This window comes from Lepidochelys olivacea (assembly GCF_965140295.1).
Source record: "Lepidochelys olivacea isolate rLepOli2 genome assembly, chromosome: 8".
NCBI classification, from domain to species: Eukaryota; Metazoa; Chordata; order Testudines; family Cheloniidae; genus Lepidochelys; species Lepidochelys olivacea.
In genome coordinates this window covers 88259850-88275766 of record NC_140418.1, presented here as the reverse complement: position 1 = coordinate 88275766, position 15917 = coordinate 88259850, and the positions used below count along the sequence as shown (strand labels likewise).

The 15917-nt window shown below is 46.7% G+C and overlaps 1 long non-coding RNA gene across 2 annotated transcripts in view; it reads right to left on the bottom strand.

Annotated features, from left to right (window-relative positions):
• LOC311525243 overlaps nt 1-15917 on the bottom strand; it is a 36744-nt gene that overhangs the window by 19224 nt on the left and 1603 nt on the right. The window lies entirely within an intron of this gene.

Here is a 15917-nt window from a genome sequence, read left to right as displayed (position 1 = left end):
CCAGCAGAATATACCAACAAACCCTAGCAATCCTTCTCCAGGTACCACTTCCCATCCCAGAAAGTTCCCCACCTACAAGGCAGGTGATGATACTGAGGCCTTCTTAGAAAACTTCGAAAGGGCCTGCCTTGGGTACAACATCTCTACTGACCAATACATGGTAGAGCTGAGGCCGCAGCTCAGTGGACCCTTAGCTGAGGTGGCAGCTGAAATGCCTAAAGAACACATGAACAAGTATGAACTGTTTAAATCCAAGGCGAGAGTCAGAATGGGGATAACACCCGAGCAGTCTCGTCGGAGGTTCAGAGCCCTAAGGTGGAAACCAGACATGTCATTTACCCGACATGCCTACCACATTGTAAAACATTGGGATGCCTGGATATCAGGAGCAAGTGTTGAATCTCCAGTAAATTTGCCCTTCCTAATGCAAATGGAACAATTCTTAGAGGGTGTTCCTGAGGAAATAGAAAGATACATCCTAGATGGGAAACCCAAAACTGTAATTGAGGCAGGAGAGATTGGAGCCAGATGGGTGGAGGTGGCAGAGAAGAAGAAAACTGGTCGCAGTTGGAGCGGAGACCAGAAGGGACCACCCCAGACCACACCCTATTACCGGGGGCCGCCCAAAGCCCCACCTACCTCCCAAAGAACCCTCCAGACCCCTTATCGTCCCACCACCCCGTTCTCCAGCAACCCTCCTCGCCCCGGTGACCCGTCAGCTGGACGATGTTTTAAATGTAACGAGCTGGGGCATGTAAAGGCCAACTGCCCCAAGAACCCCAACAGATTACAGTTCATTGCACCGGAATCACACCAGAGGTCCACAGGCCCAGATACCTCCCAGATACCCTTGGAGCGGAGGGAAACTGTGAGTGTGGGTGGGAAGAAGGTCACCGCGTGGAGGGACACCGGAGCACAAGTGTCAGCTATCCATGCTTCCTTAGTGGACCCCAATTTAATCAACCCAGAGATCCAAGTGACGATTCAACCCTTCAAGTCCAACTCTTTCAATTTGCCTACAGCCAAGTTGCCTGTCCAGTACAAGGGCTGGTCAGGAATGTGGACTTTTGCAGTCTATGATGATTATCCCATCCCCATGCTGTTGGGGGAAGACTTGGCCAATCATGTGAAGCAGGCCAAGAGGGTGGGAATGGTCACCCGCAACCAGGCTAAACAAGCCGTGAGGCCTAGCTCTGTTCCGGAAACTTCTATCAGGACCCAGTCAGAGGTGATGGACCTGGACCCCAGGCCAATGTCTGCAACAGCAGTAGTGGATCCAGTCCCAGAGACCCAGACGGAACCAGTCCCAGAACCGGAACCAGCCAAACAACCAACACCAGACCCCGTGTCAGCACTGAATCCAGTACTTGCAACCTCAACACCAGAGGGCCCCACCGAACCTGAACTGGCAGCAGCCGATAACCCTACACAAGAGGCTCAGCCGGAGCCTGAATCCCAACATAGTGCACCAGCGGAGAGCGGTTCACAGTCAACAGAAACAGCTCCATCCCCTATATCGCTTCCAGAGGGACCAAGCCTATGTCCCCAATCCAATGAGGAACTGATGTCTCCAGCATCAAGGGAACAGTTCCAGACCGAACAGGAAGCAGATGAAAGCCTCCAGAGAGCTTGGACGGCGGCACGGAGCAACCCACCGCCTCTCAGCTCTTCTAATCGATCCAGGGTTGTTGTAGAAAGAGGACTTTTATACAAGGAAACTCTTTCTGGGGGACACCAGGAAGACTGGCATCCTCAGAGACAGTTGGTAGTTCCAACTAAATACCGGGCCAAGCTCTTGAGCTTAGCCCATGATCACCCTAGTGGCCATGCTGGGGTGAACAGGACCAAAGACCGTTTGGGGGGGTCATTCCACTGGGAGGGAATGGGCAAGGATGTTTCTACCTATGTCCAGTCTTGTGAGGTGTGCCAAAGAGTGGGAAAACCCCAAGACCAGGTCAAAGCTCCTCTCCAGCCACTCCCCATCATTGAAGTTCCATTTCAGCGAGTAGCTGTGGATATTCTGGGTCCTTTTCCGAAAAAGACACCCAGAGGAAAGCAGTACATACTGACTTTCATGGATTTTGCCACCCGATGGCCGGAAGCAGTAGCTCTAAGCAACACCAGGGCTAAAAGTGTGTGCCAGGCACTAGCAGACATTTTTGCCAGGGTAGGTTGGCCCTCCGACATCCTCACAGATGCAGGGACTAATTTCCTGGCAGGAACTATGAAAAACCTTTGGGAAGCTCATGGGGTAAATCACTTGGTTGCCACTCCTTACCATCATCAAACAAATGGCATGGTGGAGAAGTTTAATGGAACTTTGGGGGCCATGATACGTAAATTCGTAAATGAGCACTCCAATGATTGGGACCTAGTATTGCAGCAGTTGCTCTTTGCCTACAGAGCTGTACCACATCCCAGTTTAGGGTTTTCTCCATTTGAACTTGTATATGGCCGTGAGGTTAAGGGGCCATTGCAGTTGGTAAAGCAGCAATGGGAGGGATTTACACCTTCTCCAGGAACTAACATTCTGGACTTTGTAACCAACCTACAAAACACCCTCCGAACCTCTTTAGCCCTTGCTAGAGAAAACTTACAGGATGCTCAAAAAGAGCAAAAAGCCTGGTATGATAAACATGCCAGAGAGCGTTCCTTCAAAGTAGGAGACCAGGTCATGGTCTTAAAGGCGCTCCAGGCCCATAAAATGGAAGCATCGTGGGAAGGGCCATTCGTGGTCCAGGAGCGCCTGGGAGCTGTTAATTATCTCATAGCATTCCCCACCTCCAACCGAAAGCCTAAGGTGTATCATATTAATTCTCTAAAGCCCTTTTATTCCAGAGAATTAAAGGTTTGTCAGTTTACAGCCCAGGGAGGAGACGACGCTGAGTGGCCTGAAGGTGTCTACTACGAAGGGAAATGTGCTGGTGGTGTGGAAGAGGTGAACCTCTCCATGACCCTTGGGCGTATGCAGCGACAGCAGATCCAGGAGCTGTGCACTAGCTACGCGCCAACGTTCTCAGCCACCCCAGGACTGACTGAACGGGCATACCACTCCATTGACACAGGTAATGCTCACCCAATTAGGGTCCACCCTTACCGGGTGTCTCCTCAAGCTAAAACTGCTATAGAACGGGAGATCCAGGATATGTTACAGATGGGTGTAATCCGCCCCTCTGAAAGTGCATGGGCATCTCCAGTGGTTCTAGTTCCCAAACCAGATGGGGAAATACGTTTTTGCGTGGACTACCGTAAGCTAAATGCTGTAACTCGCCCAGACAACTATCCCATGCCACGCACAGATGAACTATTAGAGAAACTGGGAAGGGCCCAGTTCATCTCTACCTTGGACTTAACCAAGGGGTACTGGCAGGTACCGCTAGATGAATCTGCCAAGGAAAGGTCAGCCTTCATCACACATCTCGGGCTGTATGAATTTAATGTACTCCCTTTCGGGCTGCGAAATGCACCCGCCACTTTCCAAAGACTTGTAGATGGTCTCCTAGCGGGATTAGGAGAATATGCAGTCGCCTACCTTGACGATGTGGCCATATTTTCGGATTCCTGGGCAGACCACCTGGAACATCTACAAAAAGTCCTTGAGCGCATAAGGGAGGCAGGACTAACTGTTAAGGCTAAGAAGTGTCAAATAGGCCTAAACAGAGTGACTTACCTTGGACACCAGGTGGGTCAAGGAACTATCAGCCCCCTACAGGCCAAAGTGGATGCTATCCAAAAGTGGCCTGTCCCAAAGTCAAAGAAACAGGTTCAATCCTTCTTAGGCTTGGCCGGTTATTACAGACGATTTGTACCGCACTACAGCCAAATCGCTGCCCCACTGACAGACCTAACCAAAAAGAAACAGCCAAATGCTGTTCAGTGGACCGGAAAGTGTCAGAAGGCCTTTAACAAGCTTAAAGCGACACTCATGTCTGACCCTGTACTAAGGGCCCCAGACTTTGACAAACCGTTCCTAGTAACCACAGATGCATCCGAGCGTGGTGTGGGAGCAGTTTTAATGCAGAAAGGACCTGATCAAGAATTCCACCCTGTAGTGTTTCTCAGCAAAAAACTGTCTGAGAGGGAAAGCAACTGGTCAGTCACTGAAAAAGAATGTTATGCCATTGTCTACGCTCTGGAAAAGCTACGCCCATATGTTTGGGGACGGCGTTTCCACCTGCAAACCGACCATGCTGCACTAAAGTGGCTTCACACCGTCAAAGAAACTAACAGAAAACTTCTTCGGTGGAGTTTAGCTCTCCAAGATTTTGATTTCGACATCCAACACATCTCAGGAGCTTCTAACAAAGTGGCTGATGCACTCTCCCGTGAAAGTTTCCCAGAATCAACTGGTTAAAATCGTCCTTGAGATGTGGAAAATATTGTTAGTCTTTATGTACTTGGTAGTATATTTAGAGATGCAGGTGTCTTATTAACTCTGTTTTCCTAGAGCTCCAGGAAGAAATCCCAGCCAGTGTTTCACCCTAGCTGAGATTTGGGGGGCGTGTCATAAATATAAAGGGAAGGGTAAACCCCTTTGAAATCCCTCCTGGCCAGGGGAAAGCTCCTCTCACCTGTAAAGGGTTAAGAAGCTAAAGGTAACCTCGCTGGCACCTGACCAAAATGACCAATGAGGAGACAAGATACTTTCAAAAGCTGGGAGGAGGGAGAGAAACAAAGGGTTTGTGTGTCTGTCTGTAGTCGTCTTGGCCGGGGACAGAACAGGAATGGAGTCTTAGAACTTTTAGTAAGTAATCTAGCTAGGTATGTGTTAGATTATGATTTCTTTAAATGGCTGAGAAAAGAATTGTGCTGAATAGAATAACTATTTCTGTCTGTGTATCTTTTTTGTAACTTAAGGTTTTGCCTAGAGGGGTTCTCTATGTTTTTGAATCTAATTACCCTGTAAGATATATACCATCCTGATTTTACAGGGGGGATTTCTTTATTTCTATTTACTTCTATTTTTTATTAAAAGTCTTCTTGTAAAACACTGAATGCTTTTTCATTGTTCTCAGATCCAAGGGTTTGGGTCTGTGGTCACCTATGCAAATTGGTGAGGCTTTTTATCCAACATTTCCCAGGAAAGGGGGAGTGCAAGTGTTGGGAGGATTGTTCATTGTTCTTAAGATCCAAGGGTCTGGGTCTGTAGTCACCTAGGCAAATTGGTGAGGCTTTTTACCAAACCTTGTCCAGGAAGTGGGGTGCAAGGTTTTGGGAAGTATTTTGGGGGGAAGGACGCGTCCAAACAGCTCTTCCCCAGTAACCAGTATTAGTTTGGTGGTGGTAGCGGCCATTCCAAGGATAACGGGGGTAATATTTGTTACCTTGGGGAAGTTTTGACCTAAGCTGGTAAAGATAAGCTTAGGAGGTTTTTCATGCAGGTCCCCACATCTGTACCCTAGAGTTCAGAGTGGGGGAGGAACCTTGACAACTATCAAGGTATCCCAGGAGGGGTGGTGGAAGAGGGAAGGAAAATGCCACACAGCACTTTAAGCACAGCACTTTAAAAGTTTACAACTTTAAAATGTATTGAATGACAGCCTTCTTTTTTTTGGGCAATCCTCTGTGGTGGAGTGGCTGGTTGGCCGGAGGCCCCCCCACCGCGTTCTTGGACGTCTGGGTGTGGAGGCTATGGAACTTGGGGAGGAGGGCGGTTGGTTACAGAGGGGCAGCAGTGGCAGTCTGTGCTCCAGCTGCCTTTGCTGCAGCTCAGCCATACACTGGAGCATACTGGTTTGGTCCTGCAGCAGCCTCAGCATTGAATCCTGCCTCCTCTCATCACGCTGCCACCACATTTGAGCTTCAGCCCTGTCTTCAGCCCGCCACTTACTCTCTTCAGCCCGCCACCTCTCCTCCTGGTCATTTTGTGCTTTCCTGCACTCTGACATTATTTGCCTCCACGCATTCGTCTGTGCTCTGTCAGTGTGGGAGGACAGCATGAGCTCGGAGAACATTTCATCGCGAGTGCGTTTTTTATTCTTTCTAAGCTTCACTAGCCTCTGGGAAGGAGAAGATCCTGTGATCATTGAAACACATGCAGCTGGTGGAGAAAAAAAAAGGGACAGCGGTATTTAAAAAGACACATTTTATAAAACAGTCGCTACACTCTTTCAGGGTAAACCTTGCTGTTAACATTACATACATAGCACATGTGCTTTCGTTACAAGGTCGCATTTTGCCTCCTCCCACCGCGTGACTACCCCCTCAACCTTCCCCCCTCCCTGTGGCTAACAGCGGGGAACATTTCTGTTTAGCCACAGGCAAACAGCCCAGCAGGAACGAGGGCTCCTCTGAGTGTCCCCTGAAGAAAAGCACTCTATTTCAACCAGGTGACCATGAATTAGATCTCACTCTCCTGAGGATAACACAGAGAGATAAAGAACGGATTTTGGTTGAATGCCAGCAAACATACACTGCAATGCTTTGTTCTACAGTGATTCCCGAGTACGTGTTACTGGCCTGGAGTGGTAAAGTGTCCTACCATGAAGGATGAAATAAGGCTGCCCTCCCCAGAAACCTTTTGCAAAGGCTTTAGGACTACATCTAGGAGAACCGCAAATGCCAGGGCAAAGTAATCCTTTCACATGCTTGCTTTTAAACCATGTATAGCATTTTAAAAGGTACACTCACCAGAGGTCCCTTCTCTGCCTGCTGGGTCCAGGAGGCAGCCTTGGGTGGGTTCGGGGGGTACTGGCTCCAGGTCTAGGGTGAGAAACAGTTCCTGGCTGTCGGGAAAACCGGTTTCTCCGCTTGCTTGCTGTGAGCTATCTACAACCTCCTCCTCCTCATCATCTTCTTGTTCCTGAAGATGCGAGCGTCATGTACCTTCCCGGCCATCCCACGTTGATGTTGGTGAAATGTCCCTTGTGATCCACCAGAGCTTGCAGCACTACTGAAAAGTACCCCTTGCAGTTTATGTACTCGCCGGCTTGGTGCTCCGGTGCCAAGATAGGGATATGGGTTCCGCCTATGGCCCCACCACAGTTAGGGAATCCCATTGCAGCAAAGCCATCCACTATGACCTGCACATTTCCCAGGGTCACTACCCTTGATATCAGCAGATCTTTGATTGCGTGGGCTACTTGCATCACAGCAGCCCCAACAGTAGATTTGCCCACTCCAAATTGATTCCCAACTGACCGGTAGCTGTCTAGCGTTGCAAGCTTCCACAGGGCTATCGCCACTCGCTTCTTGACTGTGAGGGCTGCTCTCATCTTGGTATTCATGCGCCTCAGGGCAGGGGAAAGCAAGTCACAAAGTTCCATGAAAGTGCCCTTACGCATGCGAAAGTTTCACAGCCACTGGGAATCGTCCCAGACCTGCAACACTATGCGGTCCCACCAGTCTGTGCTTGTTTCCCAAGCCCAGAATCGGCGTTCCACAGCATGAACCTGCCCCATTAGCACCATGATGCATGCATTGGCAGGGCCCATGCTTTCAGAGAAATCTGTGTCCATGTCCTGATCACTCATGTGACCGCGCTGACGTCGCCTCCTCGCCCGATATCGCTTTGCCAGGTTCTGGTACTGCATATACTGCTGGATAATGCGTGTGGTGTTTAATGTGCTCCTAATTGCCAAAGTGAGCTGAGCGGCCTCCATGCTTGCCTTGGTATGGCGTCCGCACAGAAAAAAGGCGTGGAACGATTGTCTGCCGTTGCTCTGACAGAGGGAGGGGCGACTGACGACACGGCTTACAGGGTTGGCTTCAGGGAGCTAAAATCAACAAAGGGGGTGTCTTTACATCAAGGAGTATTTCAGGCAGGACTTCACGGAGGGTTCCAATAAGAAATGGTGCACCTAAGTTATTGTCCTTATTGGAACAAGGAGGTTAGCCTGGCCTCTGATTGATACATGGCTAGATTTACCTCGCTGCACCTTCTCTGTGAGTGACTGCAGTGTGACCTAGAGGAAGCAAATGAGTACAAAACAAATCTGGTCTATTTCTTGTTCTGACCCACTCCATCTATCTTTTACATCTTTGGCTGGCAGCAGACGGTGCAGAAAGACTGCATGCCATCCACATATCATGGCTGCTCAGCAGAAGATGGTACAGTACAACTGCTAGCCATCCTCATCTATTGCCTGCCCGGCAGAAGATGGTACAGTATGACTGCTAGCCATCCTCATCTCTTGCCTGCCCGGCAGAAGATGGTACAGTACGACTGCTAGCAATCCATATTGCCTGCCTGCTCACCATAAGACGGTTCAATAGGACTGACTGCAGGACTAAAGAGAATGACCTGGTCAAGTCACTCCAAATTTAGTCCCTGCGCCCATGTCTGCCCAGGCGCTCCCAGCCGACGTGGCCAGGAGCATCTCGGACATGACGATGACGGCTACCAGTCGTATTGTACCGTCTGCTGCCAATGGGTTGCTGCTACTGTGTAGCAATGCCATACCGCGTTTGCCAGCACCCAGGAGACACATGGTGACGGTTACCTGAGCGGGCTCCATGCTTGCCGTGGTATGGCGTCTGCACAGGTAACTCAGGAAAAAAGGCGCGAAACGATTGTCTGCCCTTGCTTTCACGGAGGGAGGGAGGGAACAGGGGCCTGACGATATGTACCCAGAACCACCTGTGACAATGTTTTAGCCCCATCAGACATTGGGATCTCAACCCAGAATTCCAATGGGCAGCGGAGACTACGGGAACTGTGGGATAGCTATCCACAGTGCAACGCTCCGGAAGTCGACTCTAGCCTCGGTACTGTGGAAGCACTCCGCCGAGTTAATGCACTTAGAGCATTTTCTGTGGGGACGCACACACTCGAATATATAAAACCGACTTCTAAAAAACCGACTTCTATAAATTCGACCTTATTCCGTAGTGTAGACATACCCCTAGAGCTTTTGGCTCAAAGCCTTTATAGAGCCAGCTGGGCCCTGATTGGGGCATGGCCCCCAGCTGCCGCCACTTCCCCCAATCAGCATTTAAAATTAGGAAACTAATTAACAATTCTATTAACAATGCATGAACCAGAATAGAATCCAGCTCCCTTTCTCATAGCTCTGCAGGGCTAACAGGGGTAAAAAGTTATAAAAACATGCTTTTGTCAGTGAGCAGATGTGACACTGGGTACACAGAGGCACCTAATATTCTGAGTCAGAAGGAGCCATTTTTACATGATTACTTTTTTCCCACAGCCAAATTAATTATCTATGCTTTTGTAAGCCCTTTGTGATGGGAGCAGATACCAGATCCAGCAGACGAGAAGTTGATCCCCTGCTCAAGGCTCTGGTGGCTCACAGCTATACCGGTGGAATGCAGGGCTCCTGACAGAACAGACTCTAGCCACGTGCTGAGCCACACAGGACTTTTTCAGGAGCCCCTTCTGTTCAGTACTCTCTTTCAAAACACACACACACACACACACACACAAAATGGCCTTTTGAGACATTTCAGAGTAACAGCCATGTTAGTCTGTATTCGCAAAAAGAAAAGGAATACTTGTGGCACCTTAGAGACTAACCAATTTATTTGAGCATAAGCTTTCATGAGCTACATCCGATGAAGTGAGCTGTAGCTCACGAAAGCTTATGCTCAAATAAATTGGTTAGTCTCTAAGGTGCCACAAGTACTCCTTTTCTTTTTGAGACATTGTTTCACCTCCCCATCAGGAAAGATGAACTACAAGATTCCAAACCCTCTCTCAGTTGCTTAACACCAGTTCCTGATATAGATCTAGCTGATATAAACATTCTGGCCTCTCATCCACCCACCTCCCTCAGTTTTGGCAAACTCTTTATATGTAAGAAATATTATTTTATTCTTCCCCGCATCTAGCAACTCACTTTTCCACACCACTGTGATGCTGGTAAACCAAGTGTAAGCTCTGGCCAAGGCTGTAGGCATTAGCTAAGAACTGACAAATTCATAGTTGGAAACCAAACCAGCTCACCTGTATGTTAGTTTTGTTCAAAAAAAGCTATTAGTCTTATAAGAATGTATTTAGTGTTTAGACTCTATGAAATGCTTGCTGCGTGCACTGATCTCACTTGTAATGTCTGAATTCCATAGTATAAGGAAATATGTAAGTTTTTCTTTATAACCTGGAAAATGTTTGCTATGAACTTGTGAACCCAGGCACGGGAATCATCCTCCCCCTCCCCATCCAAGAGGACTATCAATAGTTAAGTGGGCCATTGTAAGACAAAAGCCTTTTTAATTGCCCCATCCACCCAGCGAGAAGTACCTGCAGAAGGTCTCCTCCCATTGGTCTGAATGCTGGAAGAGGGAAATAAATATATTGGGGTGGCCAAACTGGCTGGGGAGCTGCATGAGGCTCTTTTACAGTTAAAGTGCCACTCAAGGAGCTCTCCACAGCCATCCCTCCCACCTAACAGACAGGGGGGAGGGAGCTTGGTGCTTCTGCCCTGCTGGTGGGGTTTGGGGCTTCTGCCAGAGATGACTGGTGCCTGCTGAGCGTGTGTGTGTGTGGGCACAATTTAAAGGTTGCTCGCTAACAGCTTGAGTCACTCCCCCCCAGCATGCCCCCCACTTACACTCAGCAGCCCCTCCCTGCAACTCCCAGGTGTTAGTTCCGCATAAAGAGGCAAAAGCAGCGGCTCTCCCTGCAGCTCCCAGCTGTTTGCTGCAGTCTCTCCCCACAGCCAGTCCCAGGTGGCTGGCTCCGGCAGCTGTTGTGCGGGGAGGGGCCCTATGGCACCATGTGACTGAGCAGGGCCAGCAAACCCTGGCAAAAATATGGGGAGGGGGCACGTGACCCCATGCGCTTCCCCACGCATCGCCTATGGCTTTTGCCTACTGTGGAGTTTCAGCCCCATGGGGCACACCTGTTGGGGCTCGGGGCTACAGCAGAAGCGGAGCTGAAGCCCAGAGACCCCTCTTCCCCACAGCCAGAGGGCTCCCACAGGGCTGAAGCCTCGAGACACCCCTCTCCACAGGGCTGAAGCCCCAAGCCTCAGCAGGTGTGCCCTGGCTCTCAAATTTCTCAAGACTGTCATATGTGGCTCGAAGGGCTGCAAGTTTGGCCACCCCTGAAATATATAGTGGACATGAAGATTTTTCATATCTTTGCTGTTTGAACTCACACAGAGGGCCAGAGACACTAAACTGAAGCCAGAGATCCCCTTCCCTGGGTTTGTCCTGAAATACACTTTGAATTAACAGGTGTCTTCAACTCTGTCACTCTTAAGATTTAGATTGCAACTCATTGTGTACATATATTAGCTTGCTTTAATCTGTAAATAACTTTCTTATTTATGTTTCCTAGTTAATAAATCTTTAGCTAGTTTGTTGCAATACTGGCTACAGGCGTTGACTTTGGTGTAAGATTTACAGTACCAATTGATCTGGGGTAAGTGACTGACACTGGAAGCAACCTGAATATTTTGTGATTTTTGGTGTAAATGATCTTTTATCACTAAGTCCAGCTTGGAGAGTCTAAGGGGACTGTCTGTGACTCCATGGTAAGACAGTTATAGTGATCCATGAGTTCACATTGGTCACTGGCTTGGTGAAATCTAATTATAGAATTTACCACTAGGTTGGGGTATCTGCCCTGGTTTTGAAAGTCTGCCCTGAGTTAGGCACTCAAGGTCATGAGCCACTCCAGACAGCGTGACAACCACATTCCAACAATGAAAGACAGTGTCTTTCTCATGATGAGACCAACTCTTCCTCTATGTTTCTGTGACAACTGAGATCATGTGAGGCACCTGAGCTAACAGTCCCCTCCTGATACAAGCAGGAGATGAGGGTTAGTGACAGGCACTCTCAGTGAGAGGCCCTTGGCTATCCAATTTGCTCCCTCTCCTGCCTAGAGCCCAGATCCACCTGTTTGCCCATGCTTTTTCTGGAGAGGGATGGGATGATTAGGTGCTGACTGAGGGGCAGTGGAGACCGGGTTGGGAGAAGTCAACTAGAGGTTGGAAGATATTGTAGTAGTTCTGTGGTTTTTCTCTTGTATGATTTACAGGCCGGGTTGAGTGCCCCATGTTAATATTTTATTGGAAATGTTTTATACAAATGTTGTAATGTGCCTAGAGCCCAGGATAGATGCAGTAAAAAAAATATGAATAAAAAATAAATCATGCACAGCCCATGCAAATATCACATCCTCCAATTCTTAGATGGTTTGTGGACATGGCCTGACAACTCACATCTTATTTCACAAAGGGCTCCACAAAATCTAGAGCCAGTCTGGGCTAAGGAACATGTGATATGGTACCAGATCCTCACATGGTATAAACCACGATAGCTCAATTGACTCCAATATCACATTACATCAAATTACACCAGCTAAGGATCTGGCTTTTAATTACTCTCATATCTTTTTAGGCGAATTCAGTGAACTCCCTATGTTCTCTCATATCTTTTGACATCTACAATAAGCTTTCTAGCATCTCTTATCAATTCCATTCACTTCGATGAGCTCCCCTGGCATGTCTCAAACCTTTAGCTTCCTTTGCTCTTCTCTCAGCATTTATGTGGTCAAAAGCAAATATTTTTGCCAAATTTGTCCGGAATTGGTTGAGCCTGATCTGGAATTACAGAAGCCCCCAAAAATGCTGTGGTTTTGGATCAGCCTTGTAGCTCTTTTAAGTAAACAAACAAAACCCCACTTTAATTTAGATACACAATTTCCAGGCCATTATTGTCAGAATGCAGATAAAAGGCTTTGGGGTATTAAAAAAAAAATCTAAATAAGCAGCAGCAGAATTCAGTGGAATTAAGAGTGGGGCTCTGCCTGCCTTTGATATGACATTCCAATAGAGTATTCTGGTTTTTCCCAGCGTCCAGCGCACGTGAGCAGGTTTCTAAATAAAGTGGAGAAAAAATTCCACTCATCAGTCTGACTGTTCTTTAAATGGCAACGGGGGGAGGGGGTTTAAAGTCGATGAGCAAATTTGAAATCCATGTTAAAGTGCAATTGCATAAAACTCTTCCTCAGTGCCAGTACAGTTCATTGTGCATAGTTTCATATCACTAGGCCATCTGTTCTAAATTAAGAAAGTAAAGATAGAAAGTTTTCAAAATAAATGGCTTAGAGTAACAAATGCAAACTCTGTATCCTTCCAGAAAATCTGTTTATTCTTGCTTCCTTTCAGTATTCATTAAGGTAAGGATGCTCTACGCTAATTCAACAATAAATACAGAAAGTCTAGACTTCAGCTGAAGGAGTAAAATAAATCCACTTGAATCTACTTGCTCTTAATTAACATATTTGCCATCCACACCTCGTTGCCTTTTGGAACAGTAAATTAATAACTGATGTTTATCAAGAGAATACAAACATTCCTTTAAACACGTCCTCTTTGCCTTTGTTGTACTTTATCTTTCACAAGATAGTTATTTATCCTTTGGTTTGAACCCCTGTATTCAGTTTTCAGCAGAGTAATACCAGCCTAACATTAATGTAAGCATGTGGAAAAGTAATCTATATTAATGGACTATATTCTCATTGTGAATATGAACCCCATCTAGTGGTCAAAATATATTTATATAAAATAAGGCAGGCCAGTGCCCACGACAATACTAAAAAGAATACTCAAAAACTAAATCTCAGCAGCCTCTAAACTTAAACAGAACAATTCACCAGTGAAATCAAATGCCATGTTAGAATTTTACAGATAGCGTGTCTTTCAAAAAGGAAGCCTAAGGCTTAATTATGGAGGATGAAAAGTGATTTTTGTATGTGAATTATGATACAGTACTCAATACAGGCAAATGCAAAAATACATCAGGACAAATTAAAGTACTATAGATCTTATATTTATAGGAAAGGGATGTTGGCCAAGATTTCAAAAAAAGATTTCAAACCTAATATTTGGCTCCTAAATACATATTTAGGGCTTATCTACATTACCTGCTGGATCCACGGGCAGTGATTGATCCAGTGGGGGTCTATTTATCGCGTCTAGTCTAGACGCGATAAATCGACCGCCAAGTACTCTCCTGTCGACTCCAGTACTCCACCAGGGCGAGAGGCGCAGGTGGAGTCGATGGGAGAGCATCAGCTGTCAACTTACCACAGTGAAGACACCACGCGCAGTAAGTAGATCTAAGTACATTGACTTCAGCTACATTATTCACGTAGCTGAAGTTGCGTAACTTAGATCAACGCCGCCCCCCGCCCAGTGTAGACCAGGCCTTAGTCACCTAAATCAGTTGCCTGATTTTCAAAAGTGCTGAGCACCCAGGAACTCCCACTGACTTCAAGGCATTTTTGTGCTTTTAGTCTCCTCAAATACATTCTGCTCACTTAGAGTGAATTTCTGTCACTGCTCCTTCCCACCCTCCATCATCTGTGCAGTTCCCCTGTGCAGTGACCCAGGAAATGGAGAGGCCATACCAGGGGCTACAGAGCATGTTGTATACACCATGGAGCTGAGTGCCATAGCAGTCTACTCTATCCTAACACATGTGAAGGAGAAAGGGTTGTGGCTGGACCGGGGAGAAGTGAATAGCAGGTCTGCAAAATGCCCACAAATACTAACCACAAACCCTGGATGGAGGATGCAACCCCATGGGCTGGACTAGTGATCCTGCAGTGGCTATATGGATGTCCAATACCTTGCCACCAAATTGGGTAAGAGAATTTCATCCCACAGTTCATACAGTGGTAATATATAAACATCACTTGCATTGGTGTGGATGGCCTAATTCTTGGGACTCTGGGACAGTCCATGCCAGCGTGGGAATTCTGCTACCCTTTTGCAGAATGCAGTTTGCACTGCCCAGGACTTCTGGCTGGTGCAGAAAGTCCCCCACCCTTCTCCTGGCCCTCCAGCTCTGAGGAGTCACTACCCCTACAGTGCCAAACTCTCCTAGTCCTTTCACTCAGGATACATCTACACCGCAAATGAAAGTGTGATTGTAGGACAGGTAGGCATCCCTGGGCAAGCTTTAATCTAGCTGGCGTGGATAACAGTGGTAGTGAGGACATGGCAGCACAGGTCATCCAGTCCAATACAAGCCCACTGTGGACTCTGGTATGTACTCAGGTTGCTGGCCCTCAGCAGGATCTGTGATCCTATGTTGTCACTGCTACTGTTAGCTATGCTTACTAGGTTAAACTAGTATGACTATGTTAACGTGCGCTGCAATCACACCTCCAATTTGCAGAGTAGATGTACCCATGGGAAGCACAAATGTAACAACTACTCCTTCAGCTGTTGGTGGGAATAAAACCTCACACCTTCAGCATAGGTTTCTACATCTTGAGCTATTTGCTGGTGGTAGAAGCAGGATTTTATACTCTATGTGGGCCAGCCAGTAGAGGGAGATATAATCTCATATATTTAGATGAGGATTGTAGCAGGATCCTTCACATTGCCACTAGGATGATTTCAAAAGCTTCCACAAGCATTTCTCCTCTTAATAAATTAAAAAACAATAGCACAGACTATTGCATGCATTTCCAATGTAAAACAGAGTCTATAGAGCTATAATAATTTAAAATAATGAGTTTTCAAAATGATTGTTATTGCTAATAATTTTTTAATATTATATAAAAATTATTTTACTCTCAAACTGTTTCTTCCACCTATTCTGGGAAAGTTATATTCAGCAATGTATTAGTCATTGCTTAATTATCCTTAAGAAGTCTTATTAATATGTATGTATGAAGATCTATCTGGCAGGAAAGCATTTTAATGATGTCGCTGAAAGGCAACAAGCTATAATTTCGATAAGAGTGTTATGTCATGACTAAACAATAGCAAACTCATTAAAGCAGCCCAGAAATAGTGTGCTGGGTGGAAGTAAAAATTCAAATCCATTTTAATATTTTAATTACAATCTTAATTAGAAAATGTTTAGACATCTTGCCTGCATAGTTAGAGAATCAAATGATTTAGAAATATCCCTGCTGGTAAAAGTATTTAAAAATGTAGTCTACAGCTTCCAGTCGCATTATTGGCAGCCAGTGTAAAACCCAAATATGAAAGGAA